General features: G+C 45.0%; 1 long non-coding RNA gene across 1 annotated transcript; it reads right to left on the bottom strand.

The window, feature by feature from the left end:
• Positions 1–780: 780 nt before the first annotated feature.
• On the bottom strand, positions 781–2,286 carry LOC310847475. The gene is made up of 2 exons (XR_014565827.1): positions 2,148–2,286; positions 781–1,162 (listed from the first exon to the last, which is right to left on the bottom strand). It is a non-coding gene; the product is annotated as an uncharacterized lncRNA (long non-coding RNA).
• Positions 2,287–25,913: the final 23,627 nt, after the last annotated feature.

Here is a 25,913-nt window from a genome sequence, read left to right as displayed (position 1 = left end):
ATGAGTACTCTTCGATGTCATTTCTGTAGGGAGTGTGCATGGCTGCCTCAGTGACTAAAGGGAAGAGATGTTCCTCAACAAGGGCTGCACAAAGTGTTATTGCTGACTGACCATGCAATGGGTGGCAGGCACAGCTGTTCCAAGGAAAGGGAGGCACGTTGAAGAGGAAACCAAATATATCAGACCAGGTTTTGCTTGGTTGCTGAGGGATTTTTTCATGCCCTGATGTCTTACACTGTTCTGTCAGGTGTGTTCAAGTTCACATAAACTTGAGCCTCTGCCATTGCACCCTCTACTTTCCTTGGAGTCACCTGCCTGTTTGCCTGCTTTTTAGGTTTCATGCATTATGACCCTTTTTGCCCATCATTCCTGAGCAGAGGCTATATCAGGATAGCAATAGGCTATATCTGGATAGCAATGGAAGGGAAATCCTTTGTGTTTGCTGCTGCCATAGAAATGCTACCTTAGTGGTAAGGCTAGCTATGAAATATATTGAGGTGGGCTGGTATTTAATTGCTAGCATAATATTTTTGTTACCAGTGAAAAAGGAATCTTCTGACAGACAAATGTAGCATTGTTTATCCTAACTGTGCAAAATTGAAGTTGCTTAATACAGCAGGGCCATATGGAAGAATCACAGCATATCAGATACAGGCTTTAATTTTTGGCTAGATTTTTCTTTAAAATAAATGTTTAATAGCCTTTCATTTGGGCCTCTTTCACCTCAATCATCCACAAGATTCTTCATTAAATTCTTCTCAAAAATGTTGATCACGCATATTGAGATTTTTGTCATTTATTGTGCTACCCTGTTGACTTAAGAGTATGATTGGAAAGATTATGAAAGGAAGAACTGAACATAGCAGGGAAGAACCTGGGTTTTAGGTTTCATGCATTATGTGTCTCCACTGGAGCTGTGGTTGTGGGGACAAATTGGGAAGAACTGTTCGTCTTCATCAAATTCATCTGCTTTGCTCTTTTTGCTTAATTTGCGATATTTGACTTCTTTCTTGTAACGGTGAGCAACATGCTTCATGTATTTCATCATCTTGGAGGTGTTGGCCACCAGCCTGTAGAGCATTTTGTCCATGTTGTGGGTGTATTCATCATTCACTTTGGCAGCAACTGGAAATGCCGGTGCTTGGACAATTGTCCTACAGGGCTGAGAAAAATGAAAAAACAGGGAGTAATACTTTGCATCAAAAGCAATTTACAAGTTAAATAGTGTTGCCATCTCTTTCACTGACCCTGCTATTATGCCTTTTAAGAGGAATTTGATGTCTGAAATCCCTGTACTCCTGGTCTTAGATTGCTGTCCTGGATTCGACCCTGTGGCATAAAAAACAACATCTCCTACTCCTTCCCTTTAGCTTTATGGTAGTATAGTGGTACCTCTGGTTACATACTTAATTCGTTCCGGAGGTCCGCTCTTAACCTGAAACTGTTCTTAACCTGAAGCACCACTTTGCCTAATGGGGCCTCCCGCTGCTGCCACACCGCCGGAGCATGATTTCTGTTCTTATCCTGAAGCAAAGTTCTTAACCTGAAGTAATATTTCTGGGTTAGCGAAGTCTGTAACCTGAAGCGTATGTAACCCGAGGTACCACTGTATGCTCATTGGTCTTCTATCTGCTGTTCTGTGAAAGCTGAGCTTATTAGATAGCGAGATCACTTGATTCTTTAACATATAGGTAGGTATAAGTAGGTAAAAGTATAAATTAGGCACATATTTAGCCAGTTCACTGTAGTTAGAGTCCCAGGTGGTTCAGTTGTTCAAAATTTTTGTGTACAAAGTACACATTGGGCATATATACACACCAGACTATACATGGTTTTGTCCTTGCAAAGAATTAGCAAAATCACAGTTCTGAGAGTGCTAAGGATCTCTAACAGAATTGTCAGCTCATACTACAACTTCCAGGGTTCTGTAGAGGAAATTGATGTTAAATAAAACCAGTAGATTTATAGTGTGGCTGTGCTCACCTTGTCCTGACACGTGTTACTTAGAAAGTACTTCTGACTGGGATCAGCATTAAGACTCATGGTTTGTTTTTTTACATATATTTTTCTATTAAATTGGAATCTGAGTTAAAGGTCAGAAATTAAAGCTAGGGAGCCAGACAATGTGCTAGTTGAGAATATCTTACCATTGTGGGTTTCGCCAGTGTCAATTTCAGTTTCAGTTTGATGAACAGGTAGTGCACAACTAAACCACTCACTATGAGGAATGCTACTTTACAACCAGCATACACAACTTCTAGAGACTCTTTGGATAGTCCTAAGCCAATCTTATTTTTAACCTTGTTGCTAGAACCCCTTCAGTTCATTTCAATGTCATCAACAATCAAAATTTTTTACAATGTTTCTGTAAATAAATTTTAAATTTCCTCCAATCTTCTTCCACCAACTCTTCTCCCTGGTCTCGGATTCTGCCAGTTATTTCCGCCATTTCCATATAGTCCATTACTTGCATCTGCCATTCTTCCAGAGTGGCTAGGTCTTGTGCCTTCCAATGCTTTGCGATGAGTATTCTTGCTGCTGCTGTAGCGTACATAAAGAAAGTTCTATCCTTCTTGGACACCAATTGGCCGACTATGCCCAGGAGAAAGGCCTCTGGTTTCTTAGGGAAAGTGTACTTAAGTACCTTCTTCAATTCATTATAAATCATCTCCCAGAAAGCCTTAATCCTTGGGCACATCCACCAAAGGTGAAATAATGTACCTTCAGTTTCTTTACATTTCCAGCATTTATTATCGGGCAAATGATAAATTTTTGCAACTTGACTGGGGTCATATACCACCTGTACATCATTTTCATAATATTCTCTCTTAGGGCATTGCATGCCATAAACTTAATCCCAGTGGTCCACAACTTCTCCCAGTCAGCAAACATGATATTATAACCTATATCTTGTGCCCATTTTATCATTGCCGATTTTACTGTTTCTTCCTCAGTGTTCCATTTCAGGAGCAAATTATACATTCTTGATAGAATCTTAGCATTGGGTTCTAGCAATTCTGTCTCTAACTTTGATCTTTCCACCTGGAAACCCACTTTTTTTATCCTGGTTAAAAAACCTCTCTTATTTGAAAATAGTGTAACCAGTCTCGCACCTTCTCTTTAAGCTTCTCATAACTCTGCAATTTCAATTTGTCACCTTCCTGTTCTACAATTTCCCAATATTTTGGCCACTTGGCCTCCATATTAAGTTTTTCAAATCTTTCGCTTCCATAGGTGAAAGCCACCTTGGGGTTTTACTCTCCAAAAAGTCTTTATATCTAATCCAGACATTAAACTATGCTTTCCTGACAGTATGGTTTTTAAATGCCTTATGCGCTTTTACCTTGCCATACCACAAGTATGCATGCCACCCAAATACATTATCATACCCCTCAAGATCTAAAACATCTGTGTTTTCAAGAAGTAGCCATTCCTTCAGGCAGCAAAAAGCTGCTGATTCATAATAGAGTTTCAAGTCTGACAGGGCAACCCCCCCTAACTTTAGCATCTGTAAGTATCTTATATTTTATTCTGGGCTTTTTGCCCTGCCAGACAAATCTAGATATATCTCTCTGCCACTTCTTAAAACAATCCATCTTGTCAATAATTTGCAGTGATTGAAATAAAAATAACATTCTCGGCAGTACATTCATCTTGATAACAGCAATACGACCCAGCAAGGAAAGCTTAAAATTTGACCAAATTTCTAAATATTTTTTTCACTTCTGACCAACATTTCTCATAATTGTCTTTAAATAGATTCACATTCTTAGCGGTCGTATTCACCCCCAGGTATTTTACCTTTTTTACCAATGTTAAATCTGTCTCCTTCTGAAACCTCTCCCTCTCTATTGGTGTCAATTTCCCCCCCAAAACCTTAGTTTTTGACTTATTCAACTTAAAACCTGCTACTTGACCAAATTCCTGGATTACTTCTAGGGCCCTCTTGGTGCTAGTTTCTGGCTCTTGCAATGTCAATACTGCAAAGGCCTTAAATTTATATTGTTTAACTCCGACCTGAATACCCTGAATCAACTGGTCCCTTCTAATCATATTCAGCAAAACCTCCAGAACCGAAATAAAGAGCAATGGGAAAATTGGGCAGCCTTGTCGTGTCCCTTTCTCTATTTTAAATTCCTCTGTCACCACGTTATTAACTACCAGTTTAGCCTTTTGTTCAGAATAAATCACACCTATACCATTTTCAAAGTTTTGTCCGACCCCCATCCCCTGAAGATTCTTCTTCATTAGCCTTTGGCCAATCTCACCCATCCAGCTGTGAAGACACAGGTGCTTGGCATGTTCTCTTCTGCAACCAGAACTGTGGCTTTGCATTACAGGTAGGTTGGTCTGCTGTAGTTGAACCAAAATTTTAAAAAAATCCTTCCAGTAGCACCTTAGAGACCAACTAAGTTAGTTATTGGTATGAGTTTTCATGTGCATGCACACTTCTTCAGATAGTATCTCATACCAATAACTAAGTTAGTTGGTCTTTAAGGTGCTACTGGAAGGAATTTTTTTATTTTGTTGTGGCTTTGCATGGCCTTGGAAGGAGGCCTTCCTGGGGGAGCAAGAGCTTTGTGAGGCCTCCCTGGGGGATCTGGATCTGTTGGAAGTGTTAATGCTGTGAGCTCTTCCATCTTGTGCTCAAGTTGTATAAGGAGCTATGTGTTGACATGCCCATGTTATAGTTAAATAAGTCAGTTATAGTTATAACCTGTTAGTTAAATAAGTCTTCCTAATTTTGTAAAATAAAAAAGCAAATTGCTGCATTCTGAACTTTTAATTTTTTCAGGACACAGTAACGTAGGAGAAGACCAACATCATGTGAATATTTAGGGAGACAGGCACCTCTTTCACTACAATGTCACATTGTTTGCTCTTGACAGAATGGGCTCGTCCACACTTCCGCTTGTGCTGTGCCTAGAAAGTACAGGCCCGTGTGGTCTTCCCCTTGCCCAGAAAGCACAGGCCCGTGTGGTCTTTCCCTTGCCCTGCTCCTTTCCAAGGGAAAATCCACTCTTTAGCTATAGATTGGAACAAATGGCAATCCAGGGGGAACCCGAATTGCCGTTTGCTCCAACTGAGCGCTAAAAAGCTGTTTTCCCTGGGGGAAAGCTGTGGGACAAGGAGAAGTGTGGATAAGCCCAATGTCCTAATATCTCCTGGAGTAATCTATGTGCCCTGATGGACTCAAGGACACTGATTTTCATTCAATCCCAGTAAATCCTGGAGAAGATGGCAAAGCTTTGGTCTCCCCACCCTCCTGGAGCGAATACAGAGCCGGCCCTTCCATAGATACCCACATGACCTGAAGGTGCTGCTGTGCAATGCCAGGTCAATGATTCATGACTTGATCATGGATGGAGGACTTGACCTGGCATGTGTAACAGAGACTTGGTTGGATGAAGCAGATGGGCCTTTCCTTGCCGCTGCTTGTCCACCAGGTTTCTCTTACACACAGCAACCCAGGTCATGTGGGCGGGGAGGGGGGGCTGCAGTGATTTTTAGGAAGTCATTAGTTTGCACCAGGCGTCCTATTGGGAAGACCCAGTTTTCCGAGTGCATGTTCTGGAAGTTGGGCAATAGGGGCAGTACAGGATTCTTTTTGGTGTACCGACCTCCCCGCGGCACCAAGGATTCCCTGCCCGAGCTGCTTCAGGTCATGGCGGATGTTCTTCTGGAGACACCTAGTTTGGTCGTCCTAGGGGATTTTAACATCCATGCCGACACGACCTTACAAGGGGCCGCTCAGGACTTCGTGGAAAGCATGGCCTCCATGGGGCTGTCCCTGAATAAGTCTGGCCCAACCCATAGCCGTGGACATGCCTTGGACCTGGTGTTTACCTCTATGGATGTTGGTGATCTGACACTAAGTAAAAGCGAAATGAAAGAAGTGCCATGGTCAGATCACTTCCTGGTGCAACTGGACTTCTCGGTGACCCATCCCCTCTGCAGGGAGGTGGGACCAATTTGGATGATCCGCCCCTGCCACTTAATGGATTCAAATGGTTTACAGAGAGTGGTAGGGGATGCTTTATCCCATGTTGATGGCCTTTCAGCTGATTCCCTGGTGGCCCGCTGGAATGTGGAGTTAACCAGGGCTATTGATTGTTTGGCTCCAAAGCGCCCTCTCCGATTGCATGGAGCCCGGACAGCCCTGTGGTTTTCCACGGATCTGAGGGCAATGAAACAATCGTTGAGACGGCTAGAGCACCGGTGGCGGATAACTCATTCCGAATCTGACCGGACACAGGTTAGAGCTCAACGTCGAGCCTACCAAGTGGCGATAGCGACAGCGTAGACTTTCTTCGCCGCCTCTATTGCATCTGCAGAAAACAGCAGCAGGAGACTTTTTCAGGTGGTTCACAATTTAGCAGAACCACCTGCAACATCGGGGCCCAGTACGGGCCACATGACCTCCTGCAATGATTTTGCAAAGTTTTTTGCAGATAAAATCACTCAGATTCGGGAAGAAGTAGACTCCACCATGGGAGCAGGGCCGGGACGGGAGAGTGCTAGAGTTTTGTCTAGTCAAGTTGCGTGGGATCAGTTCCAATCTGTTACCTCCGAGGATGTGGACAGGCTGCTTGGACGAGTGAAGCCAACCACCTGTCTCCTGGATCCTTGCCCATCCTGGCTTATAAAAGCTAGCCGGGAAGGACTGGGCGATGGGCTTCGTGGGGTGGTGAATGCTTCCCTCCGTGAGGGAGCTTTCCCAGACCCGCTGAAAGAGGCGTTTATTAAACCGCTTCTTAAAAAACCATCTTTAGATGTGGCCACGATGGCCAACTATTGCCCAGTCTCAAATCTTCCATTCCTGGGCAAGGTGATTGAGCGAGTGGTTGCTGAAGAACTCCAGGCACGCCTGGAAGAAGCGGACCATTTGGATCCCTTCCAGTCGGGATTCAGGCCTCATCATGGGACTGAAACTGCCTTGGTCGCGCTGGTTGATGATCTCCGGCGTGCTAGGGACAAAGGTGAGAGCTGTTTCCTAGTTCTGCTGGATCTCTCAGCGGCGTTTGATACCATCGACCATAACATCCTTCTGGACCGTCTTGAGGGGCTGGGAGCTGGGGGCACTGTCATACAGTGGTTCCGCTCCTTCCTCCTGGGCCATGTTCAGAAAGTGGTGGTGGGGGACGAGTGTTCAGACCCCTGGGCTCTCACTTGTGGGGTGCCTCAGGGTTCTGTCCTCTCCCCATGCTTTTCAACATTTACATGCAGCCGCTGGGAGAGATCATCAGGAGGTTTGGGCTGAGTGTTCATCAGTATGCGGATGATACCCAGCTCTACCTCTCTTTTAAATCAGAACCAGTGAAGGTAATGAAGGTCCTGTGTGAGTGTCTGGAGGCGGTTGGAGGATGGATGGCGGCTAACAGATTGAGGTTGAATCCTGACAAGACAGAAGTACTGTTTTGGGGGGACAGGAGGCGGGCAGGTGTGGAGGATTCCCTGGTCCTGAATGGGGTAACTGTGCCCCTGAAGGACCAGGTGCGCAGCCTGGGAGTCATTTTGGACTCACAGCTGTCCATGGAGGCACAGGTCAAATCTGTGTCCCGGGCAGCTGTTTACCAGCTCCATCTGGTACGTAGGCTGAGACCCTATCTGCCTGCGGACTGTCTCGCCAGAGTGGTGCATGCTCTGGTTATCTCCCGCTTGGACTACTGCAATGCACTCTACATGGGGCTACCTTTGAAGGTGACCCGGAAACTACAACTAATCCAGAATGCGGCAGCTAGACTGGTGACTGGGAGCAGCCGCCGAGACTATATAACACCGGTCTTGAAAGACCTACATTGGCTCCCAGTACGTTTCCGAGCACAATTCAAAGTGTTGGTGCTGACCTTGAAAGCCCTAAACAGTCTCGGTCCAGTATACCTGAAGGAGCGTCTCCACCCCCATCGTTCTGCCCAGACACTGAGGTCCAGCGCCGAGGGCCTTCTGGCGGTTCCCTCATTGCGAGAAGCAAAGCTACAGGGAACCAGGCAAAGGGCCTTCTCGGTAGTGGCGCCCGCCCTGTGGAACGCCCTTCCATCAGCGATAAACAACTACCTGACATTCAGAAGACATCTTAAGGCAGCCCTGTTCAGGGAAGTTTTTAACGTGTGATATTTTAGTGTATTTTTGGTTTTTAGGGAAGCCGCCCAGAGTGGCTGGGGAGGCCCAGCCAGATGGGCGGGGTAGAAATAATTTATTATTATTATTATTATTATTATTATTATTATTATTATTATTGGCAGAGTAAGGCAACTGCCTCAGGCAGCTGATACTACAGGGAAGCTGAGGTAATTTTAATCCGTTTTATTATTTTAAAATGCTTATATCTTAAAGTGGAGTTATATTTTTTCCCCTTGACGTTACTGTTTTATGTTTTGTAAACTGCATTGAGAGGTGTGTGTTTTTGCAGTCAGAGGGTGTATAAGTTTTAAATTTTTTTTAAAAAAATAAAGAAGATTGGTGACAGGATTACTACTGATTATCATTATTCTTTCTCTCCGCTAGAGGGCAGACTTGCTCAAGAGAGAATAAGACTAAATAAATAAACAAACAAATCAATGAGCAAGCAAACAATATCTGGACATGAAAATGGAAGAGTTTTAAGGTTGCAGGAGAGGCAGGGTAACACAGCCATGAGAATGGGCCCAATCCAATTCAATCACTTAAAATGAATCTTAAAGGGTTCCTATAATATCATCCCCCCCCCACCTTTTAAAAAATGGAATGTTCACAACCTGCTGAAGAAGGGTCTGTCAGCCACTTGTTTTAAACTTCAGAGGTATTGATGTTGATCTAAGGAGGCAAAAGCATGAAAGAATCCTGCAGCACTTGTTAGTAAAAAGCTAACAAATCTATTGTGGCATGTGTAATGAGCACCGTGAGTTTTTGCAGGGACCAGGCCCTGGCCAGGCTAGCCTTTGGGGGAATCAGATGCAGGCCAGCAGGCATGGTCCGATGATGTGATTCACTGCTCCTGGAGGCAAGCTCAGGAGGACTATATAAGAACTTGCCTTTCACTGTGGGTCTTTGCCACAGCAATGTGGTTTCGTGCTATGCTGTGGTCTGCTCCTGTGTTCCAGTTATCCTGCATCCTGGCCTCCTGTGGTCCCTGATCTCTGTTGGACTTGCTCCTGACTGTGGACCCGCCACTTGGACTGCTACCACCGCCCATACCCTGGTCCTGGTGTCGGTCCTGGACTCTTGGCGCCCATGCCCTGGATCGTGACAGCATAAGCTTTTGTGGCCCAGTTTGGTCACTGTAGGGTGCCCTACTTGGCTATGAAGCTTGACCCTGGGCTGAGCCTAAACTATCTTTGAGTTGCTTTGAGGGTGAAACAGAAGGGAGGGAACATGTCTGCTGACTTTAGTTCCTTGAAGAAAAAGCAGCAGCAGGCAGAGAATGTTGTATATTACATTTGTTAGTTGCTGTATACTAAAAAACTGCAAGATAAGCTGAAGGCAACAGATATTTGTTTCTTTACCTCTGTGTGTGCAAGCAAATGCAATTTGCACACGGAGATCTCTTCCTTGCTGCAAGTGGGAGTTTTCCTTCCCTCCCTCCAACTCTGAAAAGGCAGCAGAACTCTCATGGCCCAGCATTCAGTCCCACTTGTGCCTTGGCTTGCTGTGTGGCAAAATACTGGCTTCTACAAAGAGGTAAACATTGACTGTTAGGTGCAAAAATGTCCAGTTCTGGGACTGTGTTTACTTGTATCTTGGGCTACATGGCTGCAGTCTTCTAGGTGGTCTGTCAGTGCTTTGGTCATTTAGGGGTGCATTTCATGCCCCTTGCTTCTAATGAGAGATGTACAGATAATAGCCTTTTCAATGCTGACCAGTGGGTCTTGGGCTGTACATCAACCACATTTCAGCTTTCTGAGTGGCCTGGCAGGGTTGTGCTATAATACTTCTTGTCCCTCATTTCTAGAGATAGACTTCGAAATGGTCTCTTTTCAAACTGTTTTAATGATAAGAATTATGTGTATTCCAGATTTCTGGGTGGTGTAGAAGTAAGCATATGGGACAAGCTTTTAACTCTTTCTGTTTGACACACAAATATCTGGATGGTATTTCAGACCCTCCAAGTGTCCCTATTTTCCAGGGACATCCCTGATTTAGGGAAGCTGTCCTGGTTTCTGATTTGATTCCACTTTTCCTTAGGATGTCCATATTTTTATTGGAGAAATGTTGGAGGGTATGGTAGGATGTCTTTATTTTCACTGGAGGGTATGGAGTTATCCGACCCCCGAGCTGTCTGAAGGCAATCCTGTATAGGGAAGTTTTTTAAAATAAAAATAATGTTTAATGTTTCATTAAGTTTTTATATATGTTGGAAGCTGCCCAGAGAGGTTGGAGCAACCCAGTGAGATGTGTGGGGTAGAAATAGTAAAATTATCATTATGGAATGGGACGTCCCTATTTTCATTGGAGAAATGTTGGAGGGTGTGGTATTTACAAGCTGAGATAAGACAAACTTCTAACAAGTGCTCTATAAGAGCTTGAGGGACATGGGTGGCGCTGTTCAGAAGGTTGGCAGTTCAAATCCCCACGACGGGCTGAGCTCCCGTTGCGTGGTCCCTGCTCCTTCCAACCTAGCAGTTCGAAAGCACATCAAAGTGCAAGTAGATAAATAGGTACTGCTCCGGTGGGAAGGTAAATGGTGTTTCCGTGTACTGCTCTGGTTCACCAGAAGTGGCTTAATCATGATGGCCACAGGACCCGGAAGCTGTACGCCGGCTCCCTCGGCCAGTATAGCGAGATGAGCGCCGCAACCCCAGAGTCGTCCGCGACTGGACCTAATGGTCAGGGGTCCCTTTACCGTTACCTATAAGAGCTTGGCCACTTTGGGAAGGGGGCTGTGGATAGAGCCCCAGCTATTGTGTCACAGTGAAATAGTCCCTGCCTCATGCTTGTGATTCACTGACAAATTCTTGATTAGGCAGAGAAACGGGAGGTGGTTTGGCGGCCATGGGCAAAAAAGGACTGGGCTCCTGCAACTTTGCAGAGAAAAGGGGCTATCAGCAGGTAGAGCTTGCAAGACAGTTTTTCAAAGTGCCTCTTTTGCATCTAACAGCCACCCTAATTTCCATGCCTGCAGAATTTTGGGAACAGAGAATTCTGAATGGCAAGACTGCTTCCTGCTCTCTTCTCCTTCAGAGACCTCTAACCTGCCCCTGAGCACTAAGAAATTAATTTGTACTCTGAATCAAGCTTTTTCTTTTTTTTTTTGAAGAGAGGGCATGATTGTTGGGAAAAATATACCTAGCTATTTCAGAGCGTTCATGTTCCATAAAATACTCAGGCCTTTCTGGCACCATAATGTCCTATTGAACGAACACACTGACTCCTGCAAACTCCCAGTTCTTCGAAAATGAAAGTCTTCCTCCCACAAAGCAAATCCTAATGAAATTTCACTGGCTGGCTCCTGACCCTAACCTATGATTAGTCAGAAGAAAGTCCCACTCCAGCCTGCAATCCGGTGGTGCCACCTCTTACAGCCTCTGCTCCTTCATCTTTTAACAACATAACACATGGAATTCCTTGCTAGGTTAGATCAAGGTAAGAATGGACTAATCTGAGTTTTGGGTTCTCTCTGTTTCTCATTTTTCGAGTCTTTCCATTCAGTTCTCCATATTCCTACAGCAATTTGCTTTTGCAAAAATCCTCAAAAATTCATCAGCATTTTTGTGCAAATCTTTCCTAATGAACACATTTTTAGTATAGTTTTTTCACTGATGTACACTTTTTTGCAAGTAGTTCCCTCTTGTATAAAAGAGCATTAACAGGCATACATAATAAAATTTATCCCCTAGATAGGGGTCATTCTAGTCCAGCATTCTGTTTCCAACATCGGGTCAAACATACCTTTGGAAGCTTACAAAGAGGACATGAAGGTAATGGCCTTCTTCTGTTGCCTTCATCCAACAATGGGTATGCTACCTCTGGACATGGAGGTTCCACTTAGCTATGTCTCAGTGGGGTGAAGTCAGCTCAGGGCACAGGCTGATACGTGGCCAGGTTGGGAACACAGTCTGTCTGGTAGCTCAGATGGAGTTTGATGGAGCAAGAGCTCTCAGCCAAGCACAAAACAGGTTGGTTGCTTGCTTCGCTCCTCTCAGTAGGAAGAGAGAGGAGAGGGGCCCTTAAAGTACAGACCTAGGCCCTTTGACCAGCCAGGTTTATTGAGCTATCCTAATGACTGACAGCTAATTCAGGAGGCGATGCTTTTCAAAGAAATGGATAGAAATGTTTTAGCAGACAAAACCTCTGTTTGTCAGACTGCTGTGAAAAATAGGGGAACAGCTTTAGCAGTCCCAGGAACGTCACACTGAAGACATTTCTGTTCAGAAGAGAACAGCTTTATTTTAGTCTAGCTACTCAAAATAATTGAGCAAACATGGCAAACATCTGGCACCTCTGGTCTCAGGAAGCTCTAAAAGGGCAATGCTAATTCGCTTCCTTTCTGCATGCAAAAGTGGGCCTTTTTCTCTTGGTCTCAAATGCATAATGTGCAATGCAGCCACCAGAGGTACTTGCCCTCTTCGGGTTTTTAGGGGCACTGCTGCTTGTTCAAAGAGGGGCAATTTAGAAGGCAGAATTAGAAGATTTAGAAGGCGTAATTTAGAAGATTTAGAAGTACGTTTCCGAGCACAATTCAAAGTGTTGGTGCTGACCTTTAAAGCCCTAAACGGCCTTGCTCCAGTATATCTGAAGGAGCGTCTCCTCCCCCATCGGACACTGAGGTCCAGCTCCGAGGGCCTTCTGGCGGTTTCCTCACTGCGAGAGGCCAAGTTACAGGGAACCAGGCAGAGGGCCTTCGCGGTAGTGGCGCCTGCCCTGTGGAATGCCCTCCCATCAGATGTCAAAGCAATAAACATCTACCTGACATTCAGAAGACATCTGAAGGTAGCCCTGTTCAGGGAAGTTTTTAATATGTGACATTTTAGTGTATCTTTCATCTTTGTTGGAAGCTGCCCAGAGTGGCTGGGGAAACCCAGCCAGATGGGCGGGGTACAAATAATAAATTATTATTATTAGTAGTGGTAGTAATTAAGTTTGCCTCCTCTGTCAAAGGAATAATGAAACCCAGTCACTATTCATCATCTTTTCCTTGAAAGCACGCAAAGGCTAAGCACCTCTGGCCCTTGTGAACTGCTGGATAAGCTTGACAGGATGTGATAAACCAATCAATCAAATGCACAGCTCTTAGGCAAGAGGGGCTTCAGTGGTCCTCAGGAGTGCTGGGCCGCTACGTCAAGTGTTTTTGTGCTTCTGTATGTATCAGCCAACGGGCATGGAAGAAGGAAAGTTGGCCCAGCCTGTTGTGCAGCCTCCTGAAAGAGGTTTCCCCAGGTGCATTCCTGTGAAACTGAGTACACTGTAAAAGCTGCCAAGCCCACCTCTCACTGAGGTCCAGCTTGTTTTGGACAATCTTCATTTGTCATTCAGAAGCCCTCATCTGCATGGGCCTCTAGAGAAATCACATCTGCTCTGCCACACACCCTGCTAGGCCTGTCAAGGAAAGAGTGAGAACCAGCTTCAGAAAAGGGAGGAAAATTTGGGGGGTGGGTGGAGCAAAGACTGCTTTGGAAGGACACAGGAACATAGGAGCCTGCTGAATGCAGCCAATGGCCCATTTAGTCTAGCATCCTGTTCTCAATGTGCCAACCATATGCCTATGGGAAGCCCACAAGAGGATCCAAGTGCAACAGCACTCTCCCAACTTGTGATTCCCAACAACTGGTATTCGGAGGCAGTGGATGTAGAGAACAACCATTGTGACCAGTAGCTGTTGATGGACAACCATGGATAGTGGATTCTGGTTCCGCAATGCACTCTTATATAAGTCACCAAACACTTCCTCAAAGAAAAGCATGGCCTCTGTACTGTAATGGGAAGGGAGCTGCCAGAACACTTGGGCTGGGTCTGAATTTCAGGATCAAGCCCCTGGGGGCTGGGAGCTTGGGAAGAAAGTGGGGCAGAAGGCTGCACGAACCCTCACTACAGGTTTCTGAAAGAAACTGCAGGGGCTTCTCATGCTGTAAGTCACATGTGGCATTCTGGGAATGATGGGAAGCTAGCATCCCACCTCCAAGTGCTCTCCACGCAAATGCCACCCTGTGCTTTGGGCCATTCCTTGTTTGTCCTTTTGACAGTCATAAAATCATAGAATTGTAGAGCTGGAAGAGTCTTCTCAGGAGTGAGCCAGTAGTAAATCACACTGTTCAAGTTGGAGTTAACTCTTTCTTAGCAAGAACACAATCTGCACAGACTTGGTTGAGAGTCAGACCTAATGGGGGGCTACTAGGGGGCGCATTGGAAGATGGCCGACAATACCATCTCTCCGACCCACACGGGGTAATTAAGAGGCTGTTATGGGAGTAGGCAGCCTCCCTTGTTGCCCCAAGGAAATGGGGAACACTGTCCTTGCCTGCTGTGCCCATAAATCACCCCCTAATTCAAAAGAAGGATATGATGACAATGGGACTGAATGGGGGGACGGACCTTTTTTACTTTCCTTCTATGTGATTTACAAGAACCCCTCCTCATTAGAATCGTCGGTTGAACTGACCCAAGCAGGATGATTAAAGTTTGTGTGGAGATAAACTTTAACCAAAAGTATGCTTTATGGAGATGGAGAAGCAATAAGAGCTTTTGGGAATGTCGCAGCAATTAATTCAGAGTCGCCATCTTGCCAAAAGATTTATAGCCGGGAGGAAGAACGGACTTGTTTTCAGACTGCATTCCTAGTGAATCTCCTCAGAGGTTTTGAGAAAGGAGGCAGATTGGTGAAGATTAATGACGCTAAGACTGTTTTGATGTATGGAAGTGATGTTATATGGAAAACGTCTGGATATGGCTACTGGATAAAAAAATAATATCCACGCAGGATTACAAACTGTTCTAACCAGCTTGCGGAGACTATCAGAGGTCACAAAGAGAAAGGAAAAATATATGAAAATAACAACAAGAGATGTGGAAAAACAATAAGAAAGGACTGGATAGTACTGTGAACATCATAAGGTTAGATTTGTGGACATTAAAACAGCAGTAAGAAGAAGTTGATGGGATCCCCTTCGGAACTTGAAATATGGGTACCCCCAACAAAAATTTAAAATTCGGCTGTGTAATTTGGAATTTATGTAATTTGGTTTGATTTGATGTGATTGGTCGGTTAATAAAAAATTATTCTTAAAAAAGAGAGTCAGACCTAATGAACACAACAGCTCATCCCCGATAGGTCTCACCCCATTAATCAGTTGCCAAGACTGACTGTCCCCACCACCCCACACCCTTGCTCTCCATGGCTTTCTCCAAGCAATCAGAGACTGTGCCTGCATGAAGCCAACCTCTCCTCCGCTCTTTTCAAGCCTCTTCTGGTTCTGGGAGACAAGGGGGGAGGGAAGTTTGTCGCAGCAGGAGGGGGAGACGCCTGTGACTCTTTACCAGCATGACTCCTCTCTGCCTCTTGGCCTCCCTCTTCCCCTGCTTCAGCTTCTCCCTCTGATTCCGGACTTCTATCTTCCACAGACTCTCCCAGCTTACTAAGCCATGTTCCCCCTTCAGCTTCTGACACCTCCTCTTCCCCACCTGACCAGTCATCATCATCCCACCACCACCACTCCCCAGGCTCTGATCCTTCTTCCCTTGGGGTACCCCAGCTGGTTCCTCCCAGCATTCCTCCATGTCCAACCAGTCCATGACAGGTCTCAAAGGGTCATCTATTCAAACCCCCTGCAATGCAGGAATCACAGCTAAGTCATCCCACTCCCATGTTTTCCTCACATCCCGTCTTCTAGCAAGCTGTGAGAATCTCATCTGGGTGACTCTGTCACCAACATCTGAAAGCTAGAGAAAGACCAATGAGCAGCACCAGAATTCCTTCCTGATCTTTGCTCAGGTGCGTAAGCCCCAGTGGCGGAGCTTCATGCTCCCGCACCGGGGGCAGGGCTGGTGCGCATCCCGGGGGCATGGCGTGCTACCTGCGGGGGCGTGGTGCCCAATGCGGGCAAGGGGGGCAGCTGAGATGGCACCCCACCGGGATCACGCTGCCGGGGGTGGTTTAGCTCCCTCCACACTTCTCTTCCTCCTCCAGTGGTAAGCCCTTCCCTTAAAAATAGTGCCAGAGATACCTATTAAGCTGTTGCTGTAAGGAGGAGTTGAAAATGAGCAGACTGGACATACATGGTTGTACCCAAATAACTCCTAGTCAGAGAAGGCCTGCTGAAATTAATGGACAAATTAGCTATGCCCACTGATTTCAGTTGGTCTATTCCTACTTAGAGTTGTTTGGAGCCAACTCAGAGCGACTTATCATTATATTTTCTGAAAAGCAGCTGGGAGGGGACAGACTGTTACTCAGTTTTGCTTATTTTTATTTCAAAACTCAATGAAATCATTACTGGGGGAGCAGAGAAGAGTGCTGGACCAATCAATTTCCAAAATAAAAGGGAATAACATATGTCACAGAGGTGGAAAACATCACATTTAATCTTGAAAAATGAATCTGTGTTGACACTAGTGATGGACCAGCATCTTGCACCGCCCCTGAGGGCAGTAAGCTAACACATAGCACACACAATTCTGCCCTCCAACATTTTGCCACCACTCCTAATCTCACCCCCCCCCCTCAATATAGGTCACTTTAGGTGGCTGCCTCACCATACCTAATGGTCATGCTAGCTCTGGCAAAGGTGGGACAGGACTTTCATCATATATAGAAAATGGAATTTTGGCTGGTGCAGCTTGCTATGCAAGGAAGAGAAAACCTTCATGCTCTTTGATGCAATTGCTTAAGGTACCTATTTATTTGGTCAGTCAGGTTCATCACCTGCAGAGAAAGGAGATGGGCAATGGAAGAATAGAGGTAGGGAGACACTGGGCTCTTTGGAGAACCCCACGGCTCACAAGATACCTACCGAGACATTTTCAGACCACATCCTGTTGAAGTGTGCTAATCTCATAACCTGACATTCTTTTAGGTCAACTCTCAAAGATCATAGTGACTCTGGCCCTTTGAAATCTCTGAGCAGGGTAGGGATTGAGAAGCTGAAACTCTGTTTTTCATCTGTGTCCACCCACTGCATGAGACTGGTAGAGAAATCCTTCTGAAACAACTGTTCAGGCAGGTGTTGCGTATACAGTATATTGCTTCCAGCAGCATGGTGCAACTCTTACTGTAATGATACAATTAATAAGAAGTTTTGCCACATGGCCAGCCTCTTAATTACGTAAAGGTTCTTGCAAGAGATCAATTATTCTGTTTATTGATCAACTTAAATTACATTAGTAAAGTGCACAAGATACACACTGTGAACGTACTGGAAGAACAAGAAAAGGAGCTCCCACTATGCTCATCCTTTTTAGCCTTAACATTTAGCAACAGGAGGTGTATTCATGTTTGTGCTTAAAATCTGCTTATATTGGCTGGGTCAGGAAAAGGAGCTTAAATTTCTATTTTCTAGATGCTGGCAGATGAGATCAACAGAGTGTTTTACACACAAGCCCAACTACATTTACTCAATCAGGTGGATGGCATCCAAAATTACAAATCTAGAATGAGAAAATTGATGCAAACAGGAGAAAAGATTATAAACCATGGGGCAGAGGGCAGGAAACATAACTCATTAATTAGTCTACTGAATTTCAAATCACAAAACCTGTTGCAGCAGATTGGTTTTTTTTAAAAAAATGCAGCATTTTAGAATTTTATCTGTGACAAAAGGAAATCATGGAGGGATGTGGGTGGTGCTGTGGTATAAACCACGGAGACTCTTGGGTTTGCCAATCAGAAGGTTGGCAGTTCAAATCTGCGTGACAGGGTGAGCTCCTGTTGTTCTGTCCCAGTTTCTGCCAGCCTAGCAGTTCAAAAGCATATCAGCACAAGTAGATAAATAGGTACTGCTGTGGCAGGAAGGTAAATGGGGGGTTTCCATGCACTCTGGCTTCCGTCACAGTGTCCTGTTGCACCAGAATTGGTTTAGTCATGCTGGCCCCATGACCTGGAAAGCTGTCTGTGGACAAACGCTGGCTCCCTTGGCCTGAAAGCAAGATTAGTGCCACACCCCATAGTCACCTTTGACTGGACTTAACCTTCTAGGGGCCAAGTTTACCTCTTTTTTTGACCTTTAGTTCCATCAACAACCATGTTGTTTAACAGAACTTCCATAAGCAGAGACAGTAGACCTCTTGATCACCCAGTGCTAAGGACCAAGAACAGGCTGCTGCCTTGTGTTCCTCTTCTAAGCTTCCCAGGTCCCGCCCCACCATGACCACTCTTGGTAAAAAGGCTGGGCTAAGTGGACCTTTGGTCTGGTCTGGCAGGGCTCAAGACCTTGCTTCTCTCCAAGTTCCTGAAGTGTCTCCCCTCCATGCTGACCATTGGGCCATGCCTTCCCCTCCCTCCTCAGTCCCCCCTGACATGGTTTCCTCCTCTCCCATCAACCCATCTGTACCTGTTTGTCCAAATGGAGCGGCTGGTGTTGGGAGAGGGAGGAGGCACAAGAGCAAGGTTTCCGAAAAGAAGCCTGAGCCCAAAGCAACAGCAGGCAATGAAGCTCTTTGAATATTGGATTAAGGCTGTCTCCAGCCTTATTGATATTCCCATAAGAAAGCAGCCAGCCAGCCAGTCCACTCACTTTAGTGCCCTATGAATATTTCATCACTTGAATTAAGCTCTGCGAGAAAAATAATTTCACCGCTCAAAGAGCCTTTTTGGCTCACGGAGTTTGTTCCAATCAAGCACTCGGCACTCGCTTCAGCAATGAGGTCACCATGGCTGGCCGCTGGAGCCACCCAACACTTAGCGCTTCACATATCTGTCTAACCAGGGTGGTCTTTAGGCACAAACAAAGGCAGAGATTTTCAGGAGACAGATAGCTGATATAGCTTCAAAGTGCATTAGCTGCCGACTGAATAACACAGGGAAAGGATTCCAGGAAGAGCCTCGAGGGCCAGGGCAGCCAGGGCATTCGCACCAGGCCTCACGCCACAAAACTGCCTGCCGCAAATGGCGGAACAGCCCATGGTCAACAGAAGCACCCGACCCTGCCTATTCCTGCCCCCATTTAATTTGCTTGGGTGCAAATCAACAGCAGTTCCCTCTTCACCAAGGCCTTTACCTACTGGTAGTTGAGTGGGTGTCAGAGCAATGCTGGTGTATGATATATCCTGTAATGTAAGGCTAAGACTGTGAGGAATGATCTGGGAGGCTCCTGGTCCAAATGTTGCCTCAGGGCCTTTTAAGACATTGCAAAGGCTTCTGCCATTAGTCTTTAAGGTGCTTTCTTTTTCAGCTTTTGCTGCACAGACTAAGATGGCAACCTCCACAAATTTCTAGGTGTATATTTAAAACATTTAACTGTATATCTAAAATGTTTAAGTATACATCTTTAAACCATCAAAAGTGAAATTGTCAGACCCAAATTTGCCATCAAGCACAACTGACAGGTGCACTCGGCTTGAAACTGCCCTTAGCCTTGAACTCACAAGTCAACCTGAGCTACCTTACACAGTTGTTGTAATGATCTCAAGGCAGTGGTTTTCAACCAGTGTGCTGTAGCACCCTGAGGTGACTTGAATGATGGTCAGGGGTGCCACAAACAGCACTAGCCCCCATCCCTCATCCCTTCCCTGCTGCCTCTGATGAAAAAAATCCACAACTTCCAACGCAAAGCCGGAAACTCCCTACTCAAGCAGACAAACGAGATAAGGTATGTTTCTCTACTTTTTCATGCATCTCTGTGCTATGTGATGTTGGTCATCTTTGAAAGAGTGCTGCCCAAGCATGCACTGAACATGGTCCTAAAAAGGGTCGGGGAGAGAACAGGGGAATCCCCACTTATGCACCTTCAAGTGATGCACGCCATGGCCTGGAATGGAACTGCATAAGTAGGGATTCCCCTGTACAGTATTCCACAGAAAGAATGTGATTGGTCAAGGTAGTCATGGACTCAGAATGGTTGAAAACCTCTGTTTCAAGGTAATGTACGTAGAGCACACAGAATATTCAAAAGTCTGCAAAATCGATGATGGCTGACAGGCAATAGATTACTATTCAGAATGGATTACTATTCTGAATCTGGCAAACAAGTTAAAATCCAATGTTATAAACCCTTATGAAAGCCCACCTGTGTTCATTCTTCAAAGCAACTCCAGATTGTTGGACAATGCATGTTACCAAAGCACATCTTGGGGACTTGGAATGCACAATATGACATTTGTTTTCTACAATGTGCACCACAACATCATGCATCATGACACATCCCTCCCAATTATGTTGTGCTTCAAGCAATGGCCTCAGAAGTAGGAGGGTTCCATCCCAAGCATCCCATGACAGGTGTTCTTGTTCTAGTGAAGAAGGCAGAGGCAAGGCCAAGAAGGGAAGTTTTCAGGCTCCAGCAAGGACTTGGCAGTGAGCAGCAGAGAACTCTCATGATGATGAGGTTCAGGATGCTTCCTCAGGAGTAGGGAAGCTCTCTGCACCTTACTCAGCGACCTCCTGCCTAACCTATAGTGTCCTGCCACCATTCTCTGCCTCAGAGAGTGAAAAGTCTTGCAGGACTTCTATCCCCAGAGCCTTGGAGGTATTGAAGAGTGAAAAATAAGGGATGCAGAGCTTACTCACTTCAGGTCTAGTCAGGTTTGTAAAGCTTCAGTTGGGTCCTGCTTCTTGCTGAGACAACACCTTCCTGTAACTGCCTTACAAGAAGAGGGCTTCAGCCTTGGGGCTGTCCAAGGTCCTGTTCTTGTTCACTTTCTGCTTTGCCCTGACTTATCTTCAGTGGGCCCTGCCTGTTCACCCTGTAAGCCTCCAGTGCTCATAAACCAGCCAGCTGTTGAATCCAGTAGAAGCAGCAACAATGCCTGCATGGCAGCTTGGCAGTGGACTCCGTATGTTGCCACTGTCAAGAAGGCGCCTGTCTGACAACCAGTTTCTGTCTCAATTCCAGCCGGAAGAGCCTGGTTCCAGCAAGAGTTGGATAGTCAACTCTTTCACTTCCTTTTGAGCCCAGCTGTGTTGCTGGAGACTGACGGGGGTTGTGTGGCAATCCAAAAACAAGCAGCTACATGCCTGCCTATCTCCCACAGCATATGCCAGTCAGAACATGGTAAAAGTAAGTTCCACAGTTTAGTCTCCGTTATTCATTCATCTCCCGTCACTATTCTCAAAGAGCAATTTTAAACAAAATGCTTTCTTTGTGTTATTTTATTCCCCAAGGGTGAAACCACGGGGCAAGGAGAATAACCACGCATGGTAATCGTGTACTGCGTAAATCTCAAATCTGAAATCATTAATAAAGATTAATACATGATGGTTCATCATGTGTTAATTCATGCTGCTAGCAATTAACTTGCATATGCATTTTGTGCTCATCTGTCAAGGAGCTTGAGCGACGTTCAGAAGAAAGGAGCCAGTGGCTGTGTTAAAGGCTGCCCTGTGTAAAGGTCTTACCAGAATAACATTATACAAGCAAGTTTTTAAAATTAGCTGAAATCTGATTGAGCTCTGCTGTTTTTTGTGTTGTCTTTTTGCCACATGAACAGCCAAGCATGAGGTGTCAGGCAGAGGAGGCCTCAGAAGGGATCACTGATGGGCCACCGGGAAGGTGATGCACCTGTAGTATGGGATGGAGTCAGAGTTAATCAGCTGGACTAGCACTAGATACATCCCATCATAAACACTGCCTGAACCAGCTTGAGTTGAGCTGACATGATGATGTGAATACTGGGATGGATTTAAAATTATTAAAGTAGATTGTTGGCAAACATCCTCTGTAAAGAATGGCTCTCTGAAGAAACTGCCCGTCCTCCTCTTCTGCCTCGTATTTCTCCTCCATGTCTGCTGCTGCACCTATGCATCTTGGCTAGATTCTCCTGAGCGAATTTCTAATGGTGTCTACTCGACCCAACCAACCCCAACTCTTGTTGCAAGAATGAAGAAGAGCCATAGCATGCGCAACCAGCATTGGAAGAACTGTTAGCAGAAGATGTGTTGCTGCTTGAGGAAAGATCTGCAGCTATGGATTCACCCTCACATGCAAACTGGATCTAATTCCCATGATCCCTACCTGAAAGCACATACAATGTGGTCTAACGCACCCAGGAAGATGGTGGAGCTACTGTGAAACCTGGCGGGATACCACTGAGTTGGGGTTCCTTTTCAGGCTGTCCATTTGTGTGGTTCTATTTCTGCCTGAAACTGAACTCTAATATTCATCCACAGGTTGCCAGCCAAATCCCTGTGCCCATCAGTACCTCCCATGGCAGCTGCAAAATGCGTCCGTAAATATAAGAAAGAATATTTTATTTTTGTGATGAGCTACCTTGAACTTTTGTAAGGAAAGGTGGGGTATAGTCACATATTCACCATGCAAGAGGGGCCATTTGCTCTTCTTGCTTGTTCCTGCCTGTACTGGCTTAGGCTCTCCTATACAAAATATACCTCCACATTTCGTTGGATGCTAGAATTAGACATCTGCACAATCTTCCATTTTGAGCAAAGCAGAGGTGCAAATAGCTTCTTTCTCTGAGTGGCCAATGTAGGAATGTTGCCCCCTCCCTCCCCCCATTGATGGTGGCAGACGAAGGGGTCTCTTTTTCTGCTCTTTTAGGTGTGGCAGCCATTTTTTGTTATGTCTCCCAAGTAGCCATTTTGTGTTATTGGTTGGTTGTTATTTAAATTGTTCACTTTTTTATTTTATTTTTTATCGTGTTTTTATCATGTTGTAACCCATCCTGGGAACTATGTTGAATAGTGGGTAATAAATATGCTAAATAAATAACTAAAACATAATCACTAAACATAATAACTAAAACATAATCACTACAAGGAATTATTTAGAGAACAGTTCTTAGGAAAGATAAACATCTCTTCATCAATTCAAATAATCAACACTTATAGACACAATACAAAACCAACAATCCTGAAATATACTACTGTAGATGCCTCAATTTTTTTATATGAGATGCCTTACATTACAACCACCAAATAATATATAAAACATTTCCGTGCTCCAAAATATGCATAATATATCAGACATAAGCCCACCTCATCAATAATTCTTCACCTGATAATAATATTTCACATAAAGTTAAATGTAGAATATCTGTCATTGTCCAGATTACATCTTCTCTTCCTAAAACTGATGAATGGCAGTCAGTTCCCATAAAACATTCCTATCAATTTCATTTCCTAACCTAATGGGATATTCAGTCATTTTTGCCATCTCTGCCATATACCACACCTTAGATCAGTACCTCTGACCTTTCCAGACCCAGCACTCACTTTTAACCCAAACTTGTTTGGAGACCCACTTCTTAGTCTTTCACCATAACCTTCCTGGGTGCTGGTGCTCCTGTTGCCCCCCTCCTGGGATCAGGCTGCCCTGACCCACCAGCTGAAGACCAGTGCCTTAGACTGGCATGTTTTCAGGAGGGTGTCTTATTATTTCTGTTTGGTGGGAAGTACGTACGGCACTTTGCTGCTGTCACTCATTTAGCTCACATTTTACTTAATTCATAAACCTCTTTGAGGGTTGTTTTTGTTTTGGTACAATCAAGTGGTATATAAATTCTGTGAAATTGGTATTCTGGGACACACTGCATCCAATTTTAGAGGTGTTACGGAGCCCTTGTCACTAGTAGCAGCCATTGATTAACCTTATCCTTCCTTAATTTGCCCACCCACCCCCATTAAAGCCATCCACCTTAGGGACCAATGCTACAACTTATGGTAGCAAATTCTGTAGTAACTTTGCTCCGCGTGAAGAAGGATGTGGGAGTTGCAGCTGCTTTCTGTGTCACTTCTGTCCCAGCCTGACTAGCTAAAGGCATGAGCAGGTCAGAAGCGGTGAGACAGGATGGCAGTAATTTAGATGTACAGGTACACAACGACCGCAAACAAATCCCCCTTTTAAAAATTGATGTTACGTGCCCACCTCCCAGGCATCTTACAGGTGGCTCATTAAATTATCCATATTTTGACAGGAGATCAACAATTTAAGAACTCTTAGCAGCTCCCACCTGGACGTGGTGATTTGTTCATTTGTTAAATTTGCCAGTAAGTCCTAGAACTTTAGCTTTAATTCAGAAAGTAAAAAAAACTTTGCAAAGGTTTTGTAAAGGTTGTTCTACAGGGCAGATCTAAACCACACATTTAAAACTCATCCAATGTTCATTTAAAGCGCATGACTTCCTCCAAAGAATCCTGGGAAGTGTAGTTTTTGAAGGGTACTGGGAATTGTAGGGCTGTGAGTGAAAAGAGTTGGTTCCTGGGATTCTTTGGGGGAACTCACATGCTTCAAATGTACCTTGAATGTATGGGGTTTTCTCATGGCTACAGTGTGCAGGTCTGTCCATGGATTTCACATACCACAGCAGGACTGAACACTTAGCAAGTCCCCCATTTTGTCTGAGCCACCACAATCCAGTTGGAAAGATTACCTGAACTGATTGGATAGGGTTGGGGCAGTGGTGGAGACCACCTCTCTCCCAGATTCTTGCTCCCATCTGTCCCTAGTTCTTCTCACTAAAATAACTACCTGCCGCAACCAAACATTCTCCTTCCAAGGTGGGGTAATAAAAATTACCTGCTATTAACAAGGTATATGTGATACAACCCATTGCCTTCTGTTCCCCCCACTTCCTAGGCTCATTATGCTCTCACTCATAAAAAGCAGCCGTGCAGACAGCAGGTGGAGGAGCAGAACATGAATATGTATTAACAAGGAATTTGAAACAGAGGTCCTTAATTACCTTATCATGGCAGCATCTCAGGCGTCAACTTGTACATTTGTGGCTGGGTCATTCATTTCCTTGGCAACACCAGAGCGTTGCAGTATGGGAATATGTGTTTTCAAAGGGGAGGTGGGGAATTTGACTTGTGTTTTGAACCATTACATAAGAAATATGTTAGTAGCTTAATAGCCAAGTGTTAGTATAACAGCCATTTTTTAACAGAGATGTTACGAAGCAAGGTGTTGGGGGCAGGTCATCTTCAGAGAACGAAAGCAGGGGAGATTTCCTTGCAGCATGCCGGTGCTGGCAGGACGTGATGTGGCCCCCAGGTCCATCCTGGTTCTTCAGCACGAAGCAAACCTGTCCAGTCAGTCCCAGACAGTTCTGTAATAGGACAGCTGGGCTCAGTTGTAGGGCTCAGTCCCAGAACTGGTTTTCAGTGCTGGCGTTTAACTGTAGAACATATGAAACAGAATATTGTGCTTTGCATCAGTATCATGTGCTAATGAAGACAACCTGTTTGATAGTATCTCTTCCAGATACTGCTAACTCCTACTGTACTCTAGAATATAGAATGCAATTATCCACTGTGGACAAGATGTTCCTCCAGCCAAACAACCAGAACATGTCTTCTATCTGAGGCTTATGCAGCCAGGTTGTTTTCATAACATGAGTAGCGGCTTCAGTGTTCAGTTTCCAATTTGCTCACTGAAAACTGTGTGGGGCCCCCAAATCTGTTTCAGGTGCCAATACAAGGCCCTGGAACCACTCTCCCAACCAGGTGATGTGGTTGTTTATAAAACCCAAAGGTAGGGAAGACAGCATCTCCCTGATGACTCTTGTTGCTCATATCCCTCCCAAAGATGTCACTCCTCTGTTGTATCCTCCTTTTGTATTTTTCTGCTGTGGACCGCCCTGGGATCTTTGGATGAAGGACGGTATGCAAATTCAATACATAAATAAACAGGTTTAAAAGGAACACAAAATTATCCACTGGCCTTAAAGAACAGAGCAGAAAAAGGAAACCCAACAAAATATTGGTAGTGGCATCATCCTGAAGGATGGAGTGAGGCTGCCCTAGGATTTCCTGATGCCACCCACCAAGTCTGGCACCAACAACTGACATCTATGGGCAGCTGATGGGGCTCCAGCAACCTGCCAAGGCCCATGGCCCC

This window comes from Podarcis gaigeae (genome assembly GCF_964106915.1).
Source record: "Podarcis gaigeae genome assembly, chromosome: 6".
In the NCBI taxonomy this organism is placed as follows: Eukaryota; Metazoa; Chordata; class Lepidosauria; order Squamata; family Lacertidae; genus Podarcis; species Podarcis gaigeae.
This window is presented reverse-complemented; position numbering and strand designations above follow the sequence as displayed.